The 24,637-nt window shown below is 41.5% G+C and overlaps 1 long non-coding RNA gene across 1 annotated transcript in view; it reads left to right on the top strand.

Annotated features, from left to right (window-relative positions):
• The window catches only part of LOC138641451 (uncharacterized), a 77,768-nt gene extending 64,339 nt beyond the window's left edge, over positions 1–13,429 (top strand). The window contains exon 3 of the long non-coding RNA XR_011313845.1: positions 13,030–13,429. This is a non-coding gene — a long non-coding RNA (uncharacterized lncRNA). The remainder of the gene's footprint in view (positions 1–13,029) is intronic.
• Positions 13,430–24,637: the final 11,208 nt, after the last annotated feature.

The raw sequence follows: 24,637 nt of genomic DNA, 5'->3' as shown, positions 1-24,637 counted from the left end.
GGTCCGTGGCATTTCAGCGTGATATAGTCACTGAGGCATGGGTAAGGGTACAGAGGAAGCGGTACCAGGGGTCCGAAAGCAGATACTTAGGTGACAGGATGACCCGTGGGGTTAATGAACCTGAAGTAAACAAAGTAAAGACCACCCAAAACTGGCCCAAATCTGCGGTTAATCAGAAAAGAGGGTTTGACTTCTACAATGGAGGTCGGGGTGGGTGGTCCCGTAATGAAATATGGAGGAGAAACATAAAGGGGAGGGATGCGTGCGTTGAACGATGGTTCCGGTCCCTACTTTGGTTTCTTAATGTAGTGAGCGGGGATGTCAGGGGGGCATACCAATGCCCTGTCTTTCACCCTAACGGGATAACAAATGTTCAACCCCACAGGTATGAACAGGGGGGGAGTATATTTGAGGCAGTGACCCCTGTTACAGCTAGGGGGGGCTGTATGTGCTCTCCAGAATGTGCAAGGAAGCGTACCGAAGCCATGAGGGCGCACTACAGACACAGCTGTGGCTGTAATTAGAAGAGTGAAGCAGTGACTGATTAAAAAGCCCTGTAGTACTGGGGGATGGGTGTCAGTGTGTTCTTGGAAGCAGACAGGGCAGTTGTCTGCAGAGCTCTCTCTGTGTGGAGCACAGAGGCTAAATGAACCAGAGAGACTGACACCCTGCGTCTTGGGCTGCCTTATGTGTACCCGGCTGCACTCCAGAGGATAAAGAGTGCAGTGCGCTGAGTGAGTGCAGAGATTTGTTACCGGCGTGCGGTCACCCAGGGAAACTGGACAGAGGGAAAGTTTGGCCTGTGTATTGACTGCGTCATATAGCCATGCATTATTAGTGGACTGTATGAAGAAGGTGTATACTATATTGACTGTGTGAAGTAACACAATAAAAGAACGTTTTGTCTGAACTTCTTTGGGTCACTGCCATTTCACTGTATATGGTCCTACTGCTGCATCACACTATGAAAATTGTAAATTCACACTGAAGGCATCAAAACTATGAATTAACTATTAATTATATACTTAACAAAAAAGTGTGAAACTACTGAAAATATGTCTTATATTCTAGGTTCTTCAAAGTAGCCACGTTTTGCTTTGATGACTGCTTTGCACACTTTTGTCATTCTCTTGATGAGCGTCAAGAGGCAGTCACCGGTAGGGTTGAGTGACTTTTACTTTTTTAGGGTCGAGTCGGGTTTCGAGAAACCCGACTATCTCTAAAGTCGAGTCGAGTGAAATCGGCCGATTATGGCGAAAAGTCGGGGATCGACCGAAACACGAAACCCAATGCAAAGTCAATGGGAATTTTTTATTTTTTTTTATTTTTGTTTTGTTTATTTTTTTCTCTCTCTCTCTCTCCCTCCCTCTCCCTCTCCCTCCCCCTCTCCCTCTCTCTCTCTCTCTCTCCTCTGTCCCTGAACAGAAAAGCTGGTGTTACACATTGCAAATCGCTACAGCGCACAATCGACAAGATGACGATAGGCGTCCACACCCCTAAGACCTATGTCATCACTCTGCCCACACTCCTTCATTGGCTGAAAAAATGGCGCCAAGCGCGTCATACGAAACGCGACTTTGGTGCGAAAGTCGCGTACCGTATGGCCGACCCCACACAGGGATCGGGTCGGGTTTCATGAAACCCGACTTTGCCAAAAGTCGGCGACTTTTGAAAATGAACGATCCGTTTCGCTCAACCCTAGTCACCGGAAATGATTTTCACTTCGCAGGTGTGAAGATTTTTTAAGGGTACGGGTGATGTTGTCGGTGAAAAGCTGATGTAGCACATGCACAGCTTTCTTAGTGAAGTAATGGCGACTGGGCAACTGGTACTGGGGGACTATGAAGGCCATCAACTTTCTGAAACCGTCTGTATCGACCAGGTGGAATGATAGCATTTCAGTGGCCAACAAATTAGAGATGATGGAGTTCAATCTCTTAGCTTTGGCATGTGTAGGAGGAAACATTCTTTTATATAACCACAACTGTGGGACTGAGGGCTGACTGCTGTGCTTAGAGAGGGTGGAGTATGGAGAACAGGACAAACTGCTGGACTGTGAGTAAGGTGCAGGCAGAGATGTCATGGTGGATTGAGAAAGATGTGTTGTGCTAGGTGACACAAAAGCAGCAGTCATGTCTACTTCCATTACAGCTGATTTCTCATTCATCCAGACTGCAGGAAGTAAACAAGTGAATTTTCTGAGGCCTGAGACTTGTGTGAGAAGACTTGGCATGGTGATGGAGGAGGAAGAAGCAGCAGATGTGGTTGATGGGACAGCCGGTGGTTGGTGAATCCCACTAGTCTGCATTTTAGCGCTGTGAGATTCTAAGGCATGTTGATCGTGAATGTGCTGATTCATGCATGTAGTCAAATTATTGCAATTGCCAGTGTTGGCGACAGCCAGAGCTGGGGCTAAGGATGCATTGCTTGTTGTGGTTTCATCACTTCGTGTCTGTGTGGGATACCACATTTTAGAGCAGTGAGATTCCCACACTAAGGCATGTTGATTGCGCACGTTCTGAGTCATGCATGTAGTCAAATTGTTGCAATTTTTGTGTCTACTGAGTTTTTTTGCAAATCTGACAGATAACGTGTGTTGGGTCTTGCTCTGCGGTCTCAAAAAAGGCCCAGGCTAGGCAACCCTTGGCGCCCCTGCAAACTGGACACTCGTGACAGGTGCTGGCGACAGCCAGAGTTGGGGCTAAGGATGCATTGGTTGTTGTGGTTGCATCACTTTGTGTCTGTGTGGGAAACCGCAATGTTACCTCTTCATCTTCCACCTCCTCCAGATCCTCTTCTGAGCTACTTAGCTGCATACATCTTGGTTCACACCAAGTGGCATCTATAACCTCATCATCATCCTCTGTGTTCTCACACACCTCACTCTGAGAATCACCCTCCTCCTCTTCCTGCCCCAACACCACAGTACAGTCCATGTGCATTTCTGGTATCTGAGTCTCATCAGGATCACCTCCATCTTAGTGGTTAACGTCTTGTGATGAGGGTCTGGATTCTGCTCGGACCCTAATATGTCCAGCCCCAGATCCAACATGAAAAAATTTGGGGTAATGGCGCAAATGCTTTCCTCCTCTGGATTGTGATTCTTCGGAACAGACCTTCGATGCCCATGGAATATAATGTGTGAACAGCTCTGCAGAATGGCCCATCTGTGCATCCCCACAGTCAGCTGGACATTTGGAAATTTATGGTGCTGTGGGAAACAAAGGAGAGTGGGGTGCCACCTCTGAGGATTGTACTGTGTGTGATGTTAAGGCGGAGGAAGAAAAGGAGAGGCCACTTAATGCAGCACTTGCCATTCACTTTAGCAAGTGATCTCTCTGAGCCTCATCTACAAGGTGTACCACTGGCAAAGAAAGAGTCGAGTAGCCCATCCAGTAACAGGTGTTCTCAATGGTCTTTAGATAGGACAACATGGTGTTTGATCAGTTGATCTTTTATTAACTTTAACACCTAACCCATGTACACGTTGAACACCAAGCTTATTCCCCTTTCCACCACAACTTTGCTTTTTCCCACTCACTTTTTTCACTCCCCCTGTATTAATTTGCCTTCTCCTTTTGTAAAATGCTGTTTCTCAACCTTAAGCCCACAGCTATCAGTCACGCATCACTTAGTGAACAATCACTATTTAGTTTCTTAGATACTGTGTCTGAACAACACTATTATATCTATCGATTTATAAGTAGAAATCTGGCCTTCTGATTTGCCACTGAAATACAGTTTTATCAAAAACTATTTGGATTAGCTAATTGGCCCTCTAGGCTGCACTCCAATATCAGGCCTAACAATTTTGAACAAGCACAAGAATCCCCTTTTCGAAATTGTGTATATCACAGAAAAAGGTCAGAGAGTATAAAATAGGTTGTAGTTTATTAATCAAAAAAATTATTTTAACATTTGTATCTAGTCAGAGTAGCACAAAAGAGCAGGGATTTTTTAGGGGTAATGAATACATGAGCATAACAATGTTGTATATATAATTCTAATAGAACAACATATGCAAATCAAACATAGAAGTTATTTACCACATCATAGTCAATTGGTGTCTCCCCAATAACAGTAATGTATCCAGCTGTCCAAAAAAATGGGACCATGCATAGAATAAAGTGCAGTAATGCGCACTTATGCAATTGGGCAGGAAAATCTGAATACATGCACACACTATCCTAGCCAAAGTAATAACAAAAGCATAAGTTGAAACAAAATGAATTACCGAAATTTGATGACTTTGAAAGCGAATACGAGTGTTAGGGGTCGAGTTCCCGCCTCTGCACAGGGGGAATCTCAGGCCGTCTCCACTGCAGTCTCCCATTCTTCTCCTGCCACGGTGGAGTCTGCTCAGCGGAGATGTCGGTCCCAGCGTCTTGCTCAGTCCCACTCTGTACAAAGACTTACTGCTGCTTTTCCTGCTTCTGCCATTGAAGTCAGTGTTGGGCAGCGGCGAGCAGATGCTTTTAGGACTAAGTCCTGCTTTTCTCTTTCTGAGCATGCCCAGGGCAAGATCTCCCATTGGAGATCAAAGGTCACATGCTCAGGTACTGCAGCACATCCCATTGGTCCTCCAGGAAGGTCCTGAAAGTGCAAAACTTCAGTAGCAGCTTCCCATTTGTCCTTCATTGGAAGGTCCTGAACGTGCTGCAACTATTTAAGCTGCGCATGACCGCACAGCCACGCGCTAGTATTGACTTGATATAATGTGTGTGTGTAGATGGATGTATGTCGATGGATGAAAGCTCCTAAATCATTCCCATTCCTAGTTTTGTTGACTGTTCGCGAATGATGGTAGCTATCTAGCGCCCGACTAAGCCATCATCATCACGAAACACACATTACAGCGTCTAGTTGCTGTGACTGCCAGTGCGGCGCCGTGTGCTTTCTCAGCACTTTCCTGACCCAAGCCTGGGTGGTTAGTGGAGTCCGCCAGTGCGGCACCTCACGCACTCACGTGCATCTTTAATACATTTATTTCTGTCACTCTGACACCCAGCGGTATCGAGTGCATGAGGTTTTTATGAACTCTATTCCTGTGTCTTGGGATAGAGTTCTGAGACTCCTTGCTTGCGCTCTTGGTGCGGTACCACGGTCCTGTGACGCAACAGGGTTCGCTTCCTTCACATAGGGTGAAGTAAACTCATGTGTGTATTCACATTGTGCCGCCATATCGTCCGTCATCACTAGCAGCAGGTTTTCACCTGCACGGTGGACCCCAGACTGCGAACGCACCTGACACTATTCCATCTTAAACTTGGTGCGTTCCACCAGTCCTTACAACGAGTCTGCCAAATGTGCAACGTTTGTGCTGAATTTGAAATTCGCGAACATTTTCTGAACGTGTTCGCTTATCTCTAGTCGGAATACATGCCAGTTTCACAAAACAGTATAATTAAAATAGCACAATAGAAGCAGATAGTAGGGATGTGGACCAGGTCAAGCTGAACTTTACAACTGGCAGTGTGGAATAGTGATTTAGGAATTAAATAGCCAGTAGCTTCATCCCCCAATGAGGAAGCTGACATAAACGAGAGATAGAAGTTTACCACAAAGTTTCCTTGATGGAAATACAAGTTCCGGAGTACCACTTCATTATTACTTGGCTCGGCTGCGACTGGCAGTAAAAACAGAAACCAAAGGGCAAGGATGAAATGGATATCACAGACAGCCAAACAACTCCTGCCTGCCTATTATTTTATAATGCTATGCAGTACTGCTGCTGCTAGGACTGCCAGAGTCAGCCCTACTTTGCAAGAAATCTCCTGTTCTGTCCTATTTTATACTATGCGGTTGCTGCCACTGCCACTTTCTCTAGCACCGCCGCTAGATGCCCACACACTTCTTCTGTGCTACTCTAATGTTTTTTAAAGCTATACTGTACTGCAGCCATGATAAATATATGCAAAATATGAAAAGATGGAAGCAAAATGTTTAAAACATCTCACTTTATTCAGTATCAAAAAGAAGTGCCTCACATAGAAATGTGCAAACTTACACACCTTTGCATGCTATCTTTACTTGTTTGAAAAATATCATGCTGCACTTGGGCACACAATTCATCAAGATTTTATGATGGCAGCTGCCTTTGCAATTGCCAACTTATGACTTCCCTGTTGTGTTCAATGGAAGACAGACAACTCTGGAAATGCTTCAGGCTATAGTAGCTTAGTTTAGGTCACTCAGACTTGAACAAGTGGTCTGGCATTGACAAATTGCTCTTGAGACACTTTGGTGATGTCAGTATTATTATATCAATTGCATATTTTATATACTTTTTGGAAAAATAAAAATTCTCTAAAAAAATTTAATTTTGTGTTGCCATTTTCTTAGACTTCTCATTTTTGTGTATTGATTGGGTTATGTGATGGATTATTTTTTGTAGGGTAAACTGCAGATTATATTGTCAACTTTGGACACATATGACTTTTGGTTGGTGCTTCTTCCTTTTTTGGGGAGGTGATTTACCTTTTTTGCTCACCCTGTCGTATAACAGGGCCAATATTTTATTGGATAACAATAATGTTATATTATGGGATAGTGCAGATCTGAGACAAGTTTTTCATGCTGATTCAGCATGATAAAACATTCGCAGCGTGCTTTGAGTGGCTCTGATATTTGGATCACGTACACTCAAATAAGTATATGCCTGCGAGTGAAACATCAGACTGTACGCTCACAGAGACAATGGAGAAGATGGAGAAATTAAGTTCTCCATCTTCTCCAAACTTGTGCTGCGATTCTCCACTCATCTCAAACTCTGACAGTCGAGTGTCATTAACATAATCAGCTCCATCTACTATATAATTGTCTAAGGGTCACTTCCATCTGTCTGTCTGTCTTTCTGTCTGTCTGTCTGTCAAGGATATTCATTAGTCGCGGCCTCTGTCTGTCATGGAAATCCAGGTCGCTGATTGGTCGTGGCAAAATGCACACGACCATTGCCACGACCAATCAGCAACGGGCACAGTCCGGTGGCAAAATGGCCGCTCCTTCCTCCCCACAGTCAGTGCCCGCTCCATACTCCTCTCCAGTCAGCCCTCACACAGGGTTAATGGCAGCGTTAATGGACTGTGTTATGCCGCGGTGTAATGCAATCCATTAACGCAGCTATTAACCCTGTGTGACCAACTTTTTACTATTGATGCTGCATATGCAGTATCAATAGTAAAACGATCTAATGTTAAAAATAATAATAATTAAAAAAAAGGTTATTCTTATCCTCCGACGTGCGCGCTGTCCTCGGCAGTGCAAGCGGCAGGTTCCGCTTCCAAAGATGCTATGCGAGAAGGACCTTCCATGACGTCACGGTCATGTGACCTCGACGTCATCACAGGTCCTGCGCTCATACCAACCCTGGGACCGGAAGCTGCTGCGTGCACCGCACACAGGTGCCAGGACTACAAGTGGCCCTTGGAAGGTGAGTATATGTTTATTTTTTATTTTAAGTCTTTTTTAACCACGCATATAGTGCCCACATTGCTATATACTATGTGGGCAATGTTATATACTGCGTGGGCTGCATTATATACTGCATGGCTGCTATATACTACGTGGCCAGTGTTATATACTATGTGGGCAATGTTATATACTGCATGGCCTGTGTTATATACTGTTTGGGCTGTGTTATATACTGCATGGCCACTGTTATATACTGCGTGGCCTGTATTAACGCATCGGGTATTCAAGAGTATGTCGTGGCCTGTGCTATATACTATGTGGCTGCTATATACATAGATTTTCTAGAATACCCGATGCGTTATAATCGGGCCACCATCTAGTTCTCTCATATGAGAGAATCTATGCCAGTGATAGCATACCCTAAGAATTATACTTCTGGCATTTTTATTAAATTTTTTACAGAAAATAAATAATTGTCATATTTTAAAATGTCTGAATTTCTACCAAATATATTTTTAGAATATTTTTACTTATAGAATTAGAGTTGGGGGAATAATTAAAATTTTTATGCTTTTACTTTTTTCATTTTATTGTCATTATTTTACAAATTTTTTCACCCCTTAGGGAGCTTGAATAAGAAATCACTTGTACAATCTGCTGGAATAATTATGAATTGCAGTGTATTGTAATTTGTAAAAATCACATGTCGATGGACAGCTAACCCTGACTTACGTGGTTAGAGTAGGGTGTCAGCTAGCACCTTCCTTGTAAAGAACTGCCATGCATGCATACCTGAGATATACCATACTTATTCGATGGATGTAGGGAATGAGACATTATTTTTTATCTTTGTTTTGCTTTGACTAATAGAGTAAAGTTTTGAAAGAGGATTTCACTGTAATAGCTTAAAATTACTATTAAGCTTTTTCAAAATGGATTTTCTAAACTAGAAAACTACTTTAAGAACAACTTGGTAAATGGCTTTTCAAGTTTTGTCATCTGTTTAAATTGATATTAATGTAAAATTATATAAGTAAAGAAAACTGTATATGAAACTTCAAAATTATATTGTACATATTACATTTTCCACAACCAAAAGCATAAAAAGCTATTTTCGTGATACTCACAGTCACAAGATAAAGTTACAATTAAATGAATAATAAAGTAAATATTTTTTTTTTTGGTTTATTTTATACTGACCCTTTGTGGCTATTTGTGAGTTTATACAGTCATGGCCAAAAGTATTGACACCCCTGCAATTCTGTCAGATAATACTCAGTTTTTGCCTGAAAATGATTGCAAACACAAATTATTTGGTATTATTATCTTCATTTAATTTGTCTTAAATGAAAAAACACAAAAAGTATTATCCTAAAGCCAAATTGGATATAATTCCACACCAAACATAAAAAGGGGGGTGGACAAAAGTATTGGCACTGTTCGAAAAATCATGTGATGCTTCTCTAATTTGTGTAATTAACAGCAACTTACCTGTGGCACCTAACAGGTGTTGGCAATAACTAAATCACACTTGCAGCCAGTTGACATGGATTAAAATTGACTCAACCTCTGTCCTATGTCCTTGTGCATACCACATTGAGCATGGAGAAAAGAAAGAAGACCAAAGAACTGTCTGAGGACTTGAGAAACCAAATTGTGAAGAAGCATGAGCAATCTCAAGGCTACAAGTTCATCTCCAAAGACCTGAATGTTCCTGTGTCTACCGTGCACAGTGTCATCAAGAAGTTTAAAGCCCATGGCACTGTGGCTAACCTCCCTAGATGTGGATGGAAAAGAATAATTGACAAGAGATTTCAATGCAAGATTGTGCGGATGGTGAATAAAGAACCTCGACTAACATCCAAACAAGTTCAAGCTGCCCTGCAGTCCAAGGGCACAATACTGTCAACCCGTACTAGCCATCGGCATCTGAATGAAAAGGGACTGTATGGTAGGAGACCCAGGAAGACCCCACTTCTTACCCCGAGACATAAAAAAGCCAGGCTGGAGTTTGCCAAAACTTACCTGAAAAAGCCTAAAACATTTTGGAAGAATGTTCTCTGGTCAGATGAGACAAAAGTAGAGCTTTGTGGGCAAAGGCATCAACATAGAGTTTACAGGAGAAAAAAAGAGGCATTCAAAGAAAAGAACACGGTCCCTATAGTCAAACATGGCGGAAGTTCCCTGATGTTTTGGGGTTGCTTTGCTGCCTCTGGCACTGGACTGCTTGACCATGTGCATGGCATTATGAAGTCTGAAGACTACCAACAAATTTTGCAGCATAATGTAGGGCCCAGTGTGAGAAAGCTGGGTCTCCCTCAGAGGTCATGGGTCTTCCAGCAGGACAATGATCCAAAACACACTTCAAAAAGCACTAGAAAATGGTTTGAGAGAAAGCACTGGAGACTTCTAAGGTGGCCAGCAATGAGTCCAGACCTGAATCCCATAGAACACCTGTGGAGAGATCTAAAAATGGCAGTTTGGAGAAGGCACCCTTCAAATATCAGGGACCTGGAGCAGTTTGCCAAAGAAGAATGGTCTAAAATTCCAGCAGAGCATTGTAAGAAACTCATTGATGGTTACCGGAAGCGGTTGGTCGCAGTTATTTTGGCTAAAGGTTGTGCAACCAGTATTAGGCTGAGGGTGCCAATACTTTTGTCTGGCCCATTTTTGGAGTTTTGTGTGAAATGATCAATGTTTTGCTTTTTGCTTCATTCTCTTTTGTGTTTTTCATTTAAGACAAATTAAATGAAGATAATAATACCAAATAATTTGTGTTTGCAATCATTTTCAGGAAGAAAATGAGTATTATCTGACAGAATTGCAAGGGTGTCAATACTTTTGGCCATGACTGTATGTGTTTATATGTGGAATGAATTTTGCTTTCTATTTTACAAATGTTGTTGTTGAATGTAACATTACAGTCCTATATAATTTAACCCTTTTTTGTTATGTAGGAATGGGGTATGGTTTTTCTACTCATGAATGTGTTGGCTAGTGAATTTTACTTTTCCTATTTCCAAATGTGTTTTTCCTGTTTCAGTTGCCTTTAGGATAAATAATTCACCTTAGTACAAAGAGAGAGCAAAAAAAACTTTTACAAATGGAACAAATGTGTAAATGTACATATAGCCATGAAGTGCTTGCAAATGAGAAGAGACGTGGCAGAGTACTGTAATTGCCAAATGACTATGAGCGCACACACAAGAGGTCATCGATTTCAGGAATAGAAGTGGGCACACTTCTTTTATTTTCATTTTACTATTTCAGTCCGTAAAGAATGGTGATGAATAAATGGGTTCTTGAGCACCATAGTCTCACCAGTGCTACACAGTTAAATGAAGCAGCTGCTGGACTCTTCCCCATTTAAAAGAACACTGTACAAACTGAGAAGTCCTCAGAGAAATGGCAGCCTTTAATGGTTTTTGTTTGATTTCATGAAAGACAAACCACAATTGGGGTAAAAAAAACATGAACCGAAAAGAGCAACAAACTAAATGGATTGTTTCACATATACTTCAGTATATATAACACTTTTTAAAAAGATATATATATATAGATATATATATATCTATATATATATATATATATAGATATATATATATATATATATCCTACCTGATAGTATTTTCATGTTACAAACTCATTGAATAATCATTTTTTATTGTTAAACATTTTGAAAATATTTGTTCTTTTTTACTGAAACAACAATCAGTTTAGTTAATGTAGACAGGAAGGCAAATTAAAAATAAAGGAAGCTTCAACATGGTGTGAAAAATTAATCATAGATATAGATAAATATTAGATAGGTTGACAATTGAGAACAATTTGATGAATAAATTGATAGACAATATATAAGTCAATGAGCAATAAAAAAAATATTTCGAATCATCAGCTCTTGATGTTTTCTTTTATTTGGTTTGTCAGCACTTAATCACGTCATCACTTCTACTTTTCATCTTGTTTCCTTAAATCACAGTGCTGTTTGTGATGGACCATTGTTGCTTATTGCTTATTTTTTAAGAAAACATGAGCAGTAAAAGAAAGGTACATTTTACGTACTGGGAGTGAATTCTTTGCCTTACATAGTAATATGCTGCAAACTAAGATCATCACTGTGGTATCAGATTGGAAACAAGAGTTTAGACTAAAACTTGCCACTGAGGGAAATAATAAAATGCTGATGATAATGATGTCATGGTCATGTGGATTTTATTGTTAGAATAATCGTATAGTAAAAATGATATCACATAAATGGGAAATTCAGAAATAAATAAGGCAATGTTTTGATAATATTGACCCATTTTCAAGTATTGAATATTTATTTTTAATATATTGGTCATTCAACAGAAACTAAAATTAGTAACAGAATTTAAGCATTTAAAAAGGTTATGGTTATTTGCAAAATAGTTTGAAAAAAAAAACAATTTTACTATATATAGAACAGTATAAAACCATATCTACATACATTTTAATTTAAAAAGTGCTTATACTTATGTACTTATGCCACAATAAAGAGATATATATGTATTAGAGGCATGACATTAGATAGATGATAGATAGATAATATTTTCTTTCTCTTCAGTCAAGATTTGTAGACCTTACAATGAGTTTCTATAAAAACAGAAAAGAACATGGGGATCATATTTATCCATAGAGGAAGAAATAGCAATTGGATGAGCATTAAGACCTGTTATACTAAAATCATTTGGTATCTATGTTAGATGAAGGGATATGATTATAGTATATCAGCCTCCCTGCTAGCAGCTCATCCCCTTTCACAAATGTGTGAGATTGCACTGTCAATGGCTTACCAGGAAAGTGCATGTTATTTAGACACTTGCCTGGATGTACAGCTATAGGGTGTCTACAGAAGATTGTGAGTCAAATTACATATGGTTTATTCAGACGATTGCAAGAATTTCAGGTCTGACAGAAGAAAAAAGAGAAACATGAATAGTAATTGCTGAGAAAATTACCATCACCTTTCCCTAGAAGAACAAAAAAAAAGTGAGCAAATGGAAGGATGAAAAAGAACAAAGACTCTCAGTGATATAAGACATTTTAACATCAAGTAAAACAAAATAAAAATAAACATGTACAATGTCTCTACAACAAGTGCCTTAGGCTAGTTTCACATTTGCGGTTGAATCCGCAGCGTATCTTCCGCAACCTGAAACGCACGATAAACTGTATGCAAATGCGTGCAAACGAAGCTGTTTTTAGATGCATAAGCTTACGCATGCGGTCAAAAAAATGCAGCGTTTGCATGCTTTTTCATGCATTTTTCAGAAGAAAAATCTAGATATACACCGCCAAAGGGACAACAGTGGGCGTGTGTTATTGGATATCTTTATATAGACCCTTGGACAACTGAAATCTTCAGATTTTGCTACTGTATCCTGTGTCACTATGGATCTTTGCATGGAGAGCTGTTATTTCAACCTGGATTTAAGTATAAAGCTGTTTCTTGCCTATGCGTTGCGTTTGCATGTGAGCAACAAACATGTCATAATTATTATTGTTCTGCCATGTATTATTTGTTTTTACTTTATGTGTTTAGCAAAACTCCATCATAAATATAATTGTTTGTAATTTGTTTATTTCTTTTTTTTGCAGATTCCTGGCTGCCGGAGAGAGCTTATCATCGCTCCATTTTCAGCACCGGCTTGGCATTTCCACCTTGTCTGAAATTGTTGCAGACACCTGCCAGGCTTTGTGGAACGTTCTCCGGGATGAATTTATCCCTCTAACCACCACGAAAATGTGGCTGGAAATTGGCAACAAATTCTGGAGAGTGTGTAATTTCCCCAACGGTTTGGGAGCAGTGGATGGAAAGCACATACAGATTACCAAACCTGCCAGATCTTGATCGGAGTACTTTAACTACAAGAAATATTTTTCTGCAGTGCTCATGGCAATAGCAGATGCGGATAGTCGCTTTATCGCCGTGGACATTGGAGCTTTTGGCTGTGGCAATGACTCCCTGACTTTCAAGAACTCAGATATGGGTCGACGTTTGTATGGCAAAAATTTAAATTTTCCCCTGCCACGACCTCTCCCCAATCAAGGCCCACCGATGCCATTTGTTATGGTTGGGGATGAGGCCTTTCAGATGTGTGAAAACCTACTGAAGCCATATTCCAACTACAGACAGACCAGGGTCTGAAGAACTGTTGAGAGTAACTTTGGGATTCTTGTCTCAAAATGGCGCATTCTTGGGACAGCCATTAATCTAAAAATGGAGAGCGTCGATGAGGTTGTCAAAGCCTGTGTGGTTCTCTACAATTACATAATGACTAAGGAGAGACCCAACATTGAACTGGATGAACCAGTTGCAAACCCATTGCCAGATTACCACCATCACCTTCTGTGGTCAACTGTTGAAATTGCCCACATGCGGGACCAATTTGCTGCCTACTTTGTTTCTGACATTGGATATGTGGCATAGCAAGATGATATTGTGTAAAATGTTCTGTTGGGTTTGGGTCTGTACCAGTCATGTTTTAAATGTTCCTAATGTTTGTTGTTAATAAACAACGTGTTTTGATACCTGTACTGAGTTTTCTATGTCTTTCCTCTCAAAACCACTTAGAGGACCACTTAGTGGTCAGTGGTATGGTAGTTGACATCATTACATCCTGCATCTCTTCTGCATTATCTATTGGACGCAGACTGAGGACAAGATGGAGGTATAACACAAAGAAAATCTATACTCACCAGGTCAGGGGTCAGAAATAATGAGTTCATGATGCACAAAACCCAGCATCATGAATTCACTATTTCTGACACCTGTCCAGGTGAGTATAAATATGCCTTGTATGACCTTCATTGTCTCTTCAGTTTGTGTGAAATAGATTACGTAGACTGAAGAGAAAATGGAGATAATGCAAGGCATATCTATACTCACCATGCCATTTTTCAGAAATAGTGAGTTCAGGATGCTGGGTTTTGTGCATCCTGAATTCATTATTTCTGGCAGCTGTTCAGGTGAGTATAGATATGCCTTGTATTACCTCCATTGTCTCTTCAGTCTGCGTCAAATAGATTAACCCCTTCATGACATGCCCGTACTAGTACGGCACATGTCGTGTCTCCTCCTTTGATGTGGGCTCTAGCGGTGAGCCCACATCAAAGTTGTGACATGTCAGCTGTTTTGTACAGCTGACATGTGCGCGCAATACTGGCAGGTGGAATCGCGATCCACCTGCCGCTATTAACCAGTTAAATGCCACTGTCAAATGCTGACAGCGACATTTAACCCCTTTCTGACCTCGGACAGGACAGTACGTCCGAGGTCAGAACCCCCCTTTGATGCGGGCTCCGGCGGGACATGTCAGCTATTTTGAACAGCTGACATGTGGCCGCAATAGCGGCAGGTGAAATCGCGATTCACCTGCCGCTATTAACTAGTTAAATGCCGCTGTCAAACACTGACAGCGGCATTTAACCGGCGCATCCGGCCGGGCTGCCGGAAATGAGCGCATCGTTGACCCCGTCACATGATCGGGGGTCAGCGATGCTTCTGCATAGTAACCATAGAGGTCCTTGAAAGGAACAGGAAATAAAACAAACAGACTCACTGCAGGAATTCAACTAGTGTTTACCATGCAAGGCTGGACCTCCTAAACCAAGTCCAACTAGTGGTATAGCCAGCAAGGAAGTGCAGTGAAGGGTGAATATATAAAACCCAACCCAGAATGTGAGACTGCAGACTAAAACAGAAAAATAGAATAAAATGTCACTGCTCAGCAGACAGGGGAACCGACGTCACAGCAACAGGTCAGCAGATCGAATCACCAAACCAAGCCATGACAATGCCATCTTACATTACCTAGTGTCCTCTCTGTTTATGTATAGCACCAGCCCATTGTATAGTGGCAACCCTCTCTACATAGCATCCTCTCTATATATAAAATTAAAATCACTACTGATGGATTAGCATGTGTTATGAGCAGTCCATCAGTTTATATACACACATACATATAATCTCTAATCTTGTTGCTCTAAAGAGAGAAAAGCAGCTCTAAATAAGTCAGTCAGAAGTATTGTTTTAATACTTGTCAAGGGACTCTTTAGCCAAGGTTATATTCTAATAAACCATAGATGCAAGAAGTGCTATAATCTCTAAATCATAATTTTTATTTGAAATCATTAAAATCCCAATGCACGTAAGTTAATAAAGACAACCTATAATAGAACTAAAAACATGACCAGAGCAAAGAAAATGAGCTTACTAGCCCCAGTAAAAACAAAGGAAAAACTACCACAAAAATTTTATAAATAGATGTAGAAAAAATATACGCCAGTATAAGAAAAAAAATTGTAACTGTATGCATGTACGGGGTACAAGGAAATGAAAAAGAGAAAAGTATCAATGTATAGTAATCCTCCAGATATGCTTTATTCACTGGAACTCTTACGCTGCTGTCACACTAGCAGTATTTAGTCAGTATTTTACATAAGTATTTGTAAGCCAAAACCAGGAGTGGAACAATTAGAGGAAAAGTATAATAGAAACATATGCGCCACTTCTGCATTTATCACCCACTCATGGTTTTGGCTAAGGCCGGCCTCACACTAGCGAGTTTTACGGATGTATGATAGTTGCAGAAAATACGGATTGCATACGGTACAATGATTCTCTATGGCCCAGCTCCAATCTGCCGTATTTTACTGATCCGTATTATACAGTCTTCTACGGCCATAGAAAATCGCAGCATGCTGCGTTTGTCACCGTATTGCGCAAAAAATACGCCAATGAAAGTCTATGGGGGCGAGAAAAATACAGATTACACACGGACCAACAGTGTGACTTGCGAGAAATACGCAGCGGTGTTGTAGCGAAAAGCCAGCAATTCAGTGCGGTGTACAGTTAAATCACTCTGACAGGTTAGAATAGAATAGCTAAGATAAATGTCTACACATAGTATAGGGGTATATATATATACAGTGAGGCAAAAAAGTATTTAGTCAGTCAGCAATAGTGCAAGTTCCACCACTTAAAAAGATGAGAGGCGTCTGTAATTTACATCATAGGTAGACCTCAACTATGGGAGACAAACTGAGAAAAAAAAATCCAGAAAATCACATTGTCTGTTTTTTTATCATTTTTTTTGCATATTATGGTGGAAAATAAGTATTTGGTCAGAAACAAACAATCAAGATTTCTGGCTCTCACAGACCTGTAACTTCTTCTTTAAGAGTCTCCTCTTTCCTCCACTCATTACCTGTAGTAATGGCACCTGTTTAAACTTGTTATCAGTATAAAAAGACACCTGTGCACACCCTCAAACAGTCTGACTCCAAACTCCACTATGGTGAAGACCAAAGAGCTGTCAAAGGACACCAGAAACAAAATTGTAGCCCTGCACCAGGCTGGGAAGACTGAATCTGCAATAGCCAACCAGCTTGGAGTGAAGAAATCAACAGTGGGAGCAATAATTAGAAAATGGAAGACATACAAGACCACTGATAATCTCCCTCGATCTGGGGCTCCACGCAAAATCCCACCCCGTGCGGTCAGAATGATCACAAAAACGGTGAGCAAAAATCCCAGAACCACGCGGGGGGACCTAGTGAATGAACTGCAGAGAGCTGGGACCAATGTAACAAGGCCTACCATAAGTAACACACTACGCCACCATGGACTCAGATCCTGCAGTGCCAGATGTGTCCCACTGCTTAAGCCAGTACATGTCCGGGCCCGTCTGAAGTTTGCTAGAGAGCATTTGGATGATCCAGAGGAGTTTTGGGAGAATGTCCTATGGTCTGATGAAACCAAACTGGAACTGTTTGGTAGAAACACCACTTGTCGTGTTTGTAGGAAAAAGAATACTGAGTTGCATCCATCAAACACCATACCTACTGTAAAGCATGGTGGTGGAAACATCATGCTTTGGGGCTGTTTCTCTGCAAAGGGGCCAGGACGACTGATCCGGGTACATGAAAGAATGAATGGGGCCATGTATCGTGAGATTTTGAGTGCAAACCTCCTTCCATCAGCAAGGGCATTGAAGATGAAACGTAGCTGGGTCTTTCAACATGACAATGATCCAAAGCACACCGCCAGGGCAACGAAGGAGTGGCTTCGTAAGAAGCATTTCAAGGTCCTGGAGTGGCCTAGCCAGTCTCCAGATCTCAACCCTATAGAAAACCTTTGGAGGGAGTTGAAAGTCCGTGTTGCCAAGCGAAAAGCCAAAAACATCACTGCTCTAGAGGAGATCTGCATGGAGGATTGGGCCAACATACCAACAACAGTGTGTGGCAACCTTGTGAAGACTTACAGAAAACGTTTGACCTCTGTCATTGCCAACAAAGGATATATTACAAAGTATTGAGATGAAATTTTGTTTCTGACCAAATACTTATTTTCCACCATAATATGCAAGTAAAATGTTAAAAAAACAGACAATGTGATTTTCTGGATTTTTTTTTCTCAGTTTGTCTCCCATAGTTGAGGTCTACCTATGATGTAAATTACAGACGCCTCTCATCTTTTTAAGTGGTGGAACTTGCACTATTGCTGACTGACTAAATACTTTTTTGCCCCACTGTATATATATATATATATATATATATACATATATATATATATATATATGTATATATATATATATATATATATGTCAGTGGGACACATATATGTATATATATTAATATTTCATACAGCGCTAGATAGCTTAAAAGCCGGTAATTCAATTGCAGGCTTTTCCTATCTCCTTCACAAACCCGACATGATATGAGACATGGTTTACATACAGTAAATCATCTCATATCCTTTTTTTTGTATGTTCCACACTACTAATGTTAGTAGTGTGTATGTGCAAAATTTGGGCGCTCTAGCTATAAAATTAAAGGGTTAAGTTGGCAAAAATTGGCGTGGGCTCCCGCGCTATGTTCTCCACCAGAATGGTAAAGCCAGTGACCGAGGGCAGATATTAATAGCCTGGAGAGGGTTCATGGCTATTTCCCCCCCCCCCGGCTAAAAACATCTGCCCCCAGCCACCCCAGAAAAGGCACATCTGGAAGATGCGCCTATTCAGGCACCTGGCCACTCTCTTCCCATTCCCGTGTAGCAGTGGGATATGGGGTAATTGTAAGGTGACATTAAGCCAGATTAATAATGGAGAGGCATCAATTATGACACCTATCCATTATTAATCCAATAGTATGAAATGGTTAAAAAAACACACACACATTATTACAAAGTATTTTAATGAAATAAATACACAGGTTGTTGTAATATTTTATTATATTGGCAACTCGAGCCTGGGAACTTTTCAGAATATTTTCCCACGCTCGAGTTCACATGAGGACATCCAGCAGAGGGCGCATCACCGCAACTCGAGGTAACTACAGGTCATTCACCTACATTCCATTCATTCGCCGGGTTATTACAGGCAGGGGCGGCTGCATTAGCAGGCTTCTGCTTGTAAAATTAGTTAACCCTTTCAGATGGATTTACAGCGTGGGACAAGACTGATTGTCGGAAGGTATGAAATATTGTTGTTGTTTTTTTTACATTTGTTACAGGTGACAAGGGTCTTCAAGTGGATTACCAATACAATAAAATATTACAACAACCTGTGTATTTATTTCATTAAAATACTTTGTAATAATGTGTGTTTTTTTAACCATTTCATACTATTGGATTAATAATGAATAGGTTTCATAATTGACGCCTCTCCATTATTAATCTGGCTTAATGTCACCTTACAATAGCAAGGTGACATTAACCCTTCATTACCCCATATCCCACTGCTACACGGGAATGGGAAGAGAGTGGCCAAGTACCAGAATAGGCGCATCTTCAAGATGTGCCTTTTCTGGGGTGGCTGGGGGCAGATGTTTTTAGCCAGGGGGGCCAATAACCATGGGTTCTTTCCAGGCTATTAATATCTGCCCTCAGTCACTGGCTTTACCATTCTGGCAGAGAAAATTGCGCGGGAGCCCACGCCAATTTTTTCCGTGATTTAACCCTTTAATTTAATAGCTAGAGCGCCCAAATTTTGCACATACACACTATTAACATTAGTAGTGTGGAATATGCAAAGAAAGGGATATGAGATGGTTTACTATATGTAAACCATGTCTCATATCATGTCGGGTTTGTGAAGGAGATAGGAAAAGCCGGCAATTGAATTACCGGCTTTTAAGCTATCTAGCGCTGTATGATATACAGTATTTATATATATATATATATATATATAGACAGTATATATGTTTTTACAATTATTTGAGCCCACGGATCCATTGTATGTCCGTATGTCGGTTTTGTCCCTGTTCGACAAGATGTTCGTCGAACGTTCGACGAACACCGTCCAACCCCATTGAAACCAATGGCAGGCAAACACAAACATACAAACACATGGAAAACACATAGAAAACACCTTAAAAGGTGTCCAAAAGCTGACAAACTGCTCAGAAGACACAACAAACACATGGAAAAGTCACAACTACATATAGTCATGTGAAAAGAAAAGAGGTTGAGGAGTAAAAGGAGGAGGAGACACAGATATAGGCATGTCATGCCCTTCTAAAATCAAGAAAGGCTGGAGTAAAAATCTAAACTCACTCTACCAACACCTAGACGTCTTGACAAAAAAAATTAAAAAAGAAATATCTTTAGGTAGAATGGCGGCGGGTCCATTCAGAACACTTTCCTTAGAAGACGTAGTTTTCCCCCCGTTGGGAGTTGTGCCGAAAAATGAACCCAATACATTCAGACTAATCCACCATTTGTCATATCCAAGGGGCAGGTCAGTAAACGACAACATTGACGCGGAACCAAGTACAGTACTATGTACTGTACCTCATTTGACGAGGCAATCAGGCGGGTCAAGAGGTTGGTAAGGGGCACCCAAATGGCAAAAACAGATGTTCAGGGGGCGTTCCGGTTACTACCTGTGCCTCCGAATAGTGTCCTCCCATTGGGCTGCTTCTGTGAAGGAGCGTACTACATAGATCGTTGTTTGCCCATGGGGTGCTCCATATTCTGCTCACTATTTGAGGCGTTTAGTTCCTTCCTCGAATGTGTCGTCATGGACGTTTGTAAGGTGGCACATATTATCCATTACCTCAACGACTTCTTATGCCTGGGCCCAAAAGATTCGCCACAGTGGGAATACACGCGGTAGTCCACCTGTGAGAAAGAGTGGACACCCCAGAGCCGAGTGGTTAGATTGAGAAAAAAAAAAGGCGGTGTAGCTTGCTTCATGGGTGGGGTACTCTGCTGAGTAGCAGAAATTGTTACTAGGCCCAAAAGGATTTCCTGGGCTAGATACCGTTAAAAAATAGTACTTCGGTAAACAGGTGATGTAGCTTGCTTCATGGGTGGTATACGCTGCTGAGTAGCACCAAATTCTACTAGGCCCAAAAGGATTTCCTGGGCTAGATGCCATTACAAAACAGTGGTTAGGTAAATAGGCGGTGTAGCTTGCTTCATGGGTGGGGTACTCTGCTGAGTAGCACAAAATGCTATTAGGTACAAAACGATTTCCTGGGCTAGATGCAGTTAAAAATTAGTAATTAGATCAACAGGTGGTGTAGCTTGCTTCCTGGGTGGGGTACGCTGATTAGTAGCACCAAATTCTACTAGGCCCAAAAGGATTTCCTGGGCCAGATGCCATTAAAAATAGTACTTAGGTAAATAGGCGGTGGGTGGCTGGGCTACTCTGCTGGCTAGCAGACACTGAAGCTTTGGAGCAGACCTCTGAATCCCAGGCCATAGCATGAGTAAACAACTCTGCAGACGACCCCACCCACCTGGAATTGACGATGGCAACATCATGTAAAACTCAGCAAGGGGACTAAATAAAAAAGTCTCCATTTTTTCCTAAAATTCGGCCACAGACACCACTTAAGTGGCATCAATTTCGCCAGTTTTTTAAAACGGTTGGTGAGGTGATTTTCAAAAATCATCAAGCTTTTAGTCTCCCCAAGATGACACAGGGGTTGAAAATAGAAGGAATAATGGTATGCACTCTGATCAAAATGATTTGAGGTGCTGGTAAGACAGACTCGAAGGCCCCAAGAGTCATATAACCAAAAAATTACCGCACACTCAGACTTGATATGATGCAAAAAGTGTTCAACAAGTTTATTACAAAAAAAAGAAGAGTTGCCATGAAATGAAGCACAATAAATTCAGATTAGACCAAACCCATTATAGTAGTATAGTATTATACCACTAGTGTATTTTCCCATGCACCTTACATGACCCCTCTGCTTTCAGGTTCAGTTTATGCGCTACAACGCTATTATTTGCCATTTACTACTGATGACACCTATGTGCCTTCCTGGGACACCTTAGGTATACCTTAGGTATACACCATATATTGATTTTACCTCCCATACATATTCACCTTTCTGGGCCTACCTCATACTCACTGTTTAATATGACATCATTGCTGTAGGCACCTCTACCCTACACCCCATACAATCTCCACCTATGTGACTACACCTTCTCTCTTCCGCTAGACATCGTATGCTAGCCACCATTACCCGGGACCCTCAGGCCTTCAATATTCTTTATTCTAATGCTGTTCTATTTATCACATGACAGGATTTACATTAAAAAGAATGCCCACCTGCTTTCCTTTTCTGCCATTTGTATACGCACTTCTGGAAACCATGGTAACCATCTTATAACACGTCAGTCGCTCCTTGCATTCCTTCCTCTTTAGTGATACACTCACTTTAGTAACTTTAGCGAACATTCTCTGTACATACTTAGTTTAATTTGACTGTAGTTGTTTTATTTGTATATATTTGTATATATTTAGATTTTGGAGATTGTATGTTTTTGTACCTAATGATATTTTGCCATACTATGACCTGTTATTTATACTATTTCTTTGTCTCCCCAGTAACCCCATGAATAAGACCCTGGTGGGTCGAAACGTTGAATTTGGTCTAATCTGAATTTATTGTGCTTCATTTCATGGCAACTCTTCTTTTTTTTTGTAATAAACTTGTTGAACACTTTTTGCATCTTATCAAGTCTGAGTGTGCGGTAATTTTTTGGTTATATGACAGGGGTTGAAAAGTCATTGCGGATCCAGGATTTGTTCATCTTGATGAACGTTAGTCTATCTACATTGTCACTGGACAGCCGCGTGCGCTTATCTGTCAGAACACCACCAGCAGCGCTGAACACACGTTCAGAGAGAACGCTGGCTGCGGGGCACGACAAGAGTGGCGAGCTCAGGCCATTTTTCAAGATTGGAAGCCCAAAATGAGCAAGGGTCCAGTTCCACAGTCATGGCATCTTATCTTGGAGATACTCTTGTACCATCCTCTCTAGGCATTGGCTGTGCGTCAGACTTCTTATCTCCTGTGGCCTTGCAAAAGGATGGTCTAAAAAAATCTTGAAATGATTGGAAAAAATTGCTGTTACAACCAGATACGATGTTACTGTTATGATTTGAGTGATGACTCGATAGTCCCACGGTTGGCAAGTTAGAACTCAGAGATTCACTACGTGTTTTGTGGAAAAGCAGATGTTAGATTCTGTAACAGTCTCTGCTGATACTCCTGCATGCGTGAATCCTATTCTATGGCAGGAATTATTTCACCAAATTTGCTTTTGTACTGGGGATCTAAGAGTGTGGCAACCCAGTAGTCGGCATTACTTAGGATTCAGACAATCTGAGGGTCATGTTGCAGGTAGTGCAGCAAGAAGGCACTCATGTGTCTTGCGCATCCAGGAGGGCCAAGTCCTTGTTGTCTTGGTGGTGGCGAGGTGATAATCATGCTTCCTTAATCTGCCCTCTCCCCCCAACCTCGCACAACAGAAATTTTATCAAGGTCTCCCTCATCTGATGAGTCTTCCATGCCCAGCGCCAGTTGGTCCTCCACTACTTCCTCGCCTCCTGCACCTTCCTTAAGTTTGGCTGCTACCATGTGCCCTCGGTAATCCCTCTCCCCCAGCCTCCAATGCCAGCCGCCTTGGTACTGCCAACCTTCTTTACCTTGGAGATATGATCCCTTCCGCATACGACTCCTCCTGTTCCTCCTCCTCCTCTTGTTCCACCACCTGACTCCGAACACTGTGTAAGGTGTGCTCCAGTATCTAAATCACCAGAATGGTCATGCTGATAATGGCATCGTCAACACTAAACATCTTCATTGCTATTTCAAAACTGTGCAGAAGGGTACATAGGTCCTTGATCTGAGACCACTCCTGCAGCGTGATTTGCCCCACCTCTTGATCTCGTTGGCCCAGGCTATGCGTCATAACGTATTGCACCAGGGCTCGTCAGTGCTGCCACAGTCGCTGCAACATGTGCAGAGTTGAATTCCACCGTGTGGGCACATCGCATTTCAGCCGGTGAACTGGCAGGCCCAATGACTTCTGTAGAGATACAAGTAATCGAGCTGCAGGATGAGAACGGCGGAAGTGAGCACACAGCGACTGTGCCCTCTGCAGAAGCCCATCTAGTCCGGGATAGTGGGATAAAAATTGCTGGACAACCAGGTTCAAAATGTGAGCCATACAAGGCACGTGTGTGACATTGCCCCGGCGAAGGGCCGCACCCAGGTTTGCAGCATTGTCACACACAGCCTTCCCTGGCTGCAGGTTGAGTGGAGACAACCATTGATGGAACTCGGTCTCCAGAGCTGACCACAAATCCTCAGCTGTGTGACTCACATTTCCCAGACATTTCAATGTAAACACTGCCTGATGCCATTGAGCCCTGGTGACAGCATAATGAGGAGGTGTGCAGGATTCCTTCTGTTACAACGCGGGTGGCATTACCAGACAGGCTTTGGGTGACCCACTTGGGTGGTACATTTATCATTGTTAAACCTCATCTGCCACCTTTCAGCTTAAGTTTCCAACTTATCCAGATCCATCTGCAGCAGAATACTATCTTCTCTTGTATTAACTGCTTTACATAGTTTTGTATCATCTGCAAATATCGATATTTTACTGTGTAAACCTTCTACCAGATTATTAATGAATATGTTGAAGAGAACAGGTCCCAATACCGACCCCTGCGGTACCCTACTGGTCACAGCGACCCAGTTAGAGACTATACCATTTATAACCACCCTCTGCTTTCTATCACCAAGCCAGTTACTAACCCATTTACACACATTTTCCCCCAGACCAAGCATTCTCATTTTGTGTACCAACCTCTTGTGCGGCACGGTATCAAACGCTTTGGAAAAATCGAGATATACCACGTCCAATGACTCACCGTGGTCCAGCCTATAGCTT

The sequence above is a fragment of the Ranitomeya imitator genome, chromosome 6 (genome assembly GCF_032444005.1).
Source record: "Ranitomeya imitator isolate aRanImi1 chromosome 6, aRanImi1.pri, whole genome shotgun sequence".
Classification (NCBI taxonomy): domain Eukaryota; kingdom Metazoa; phylum Chordata; class Amphibia; order Anura; family Dendrobatidae; genus Ranitomeya; species Ranitomeya imitator.
The sequence above is the reverse complement of the archived record's forward strand: the minus strand, read 5'-3'. Positions and strand labels throughout refer to the sequence as shown.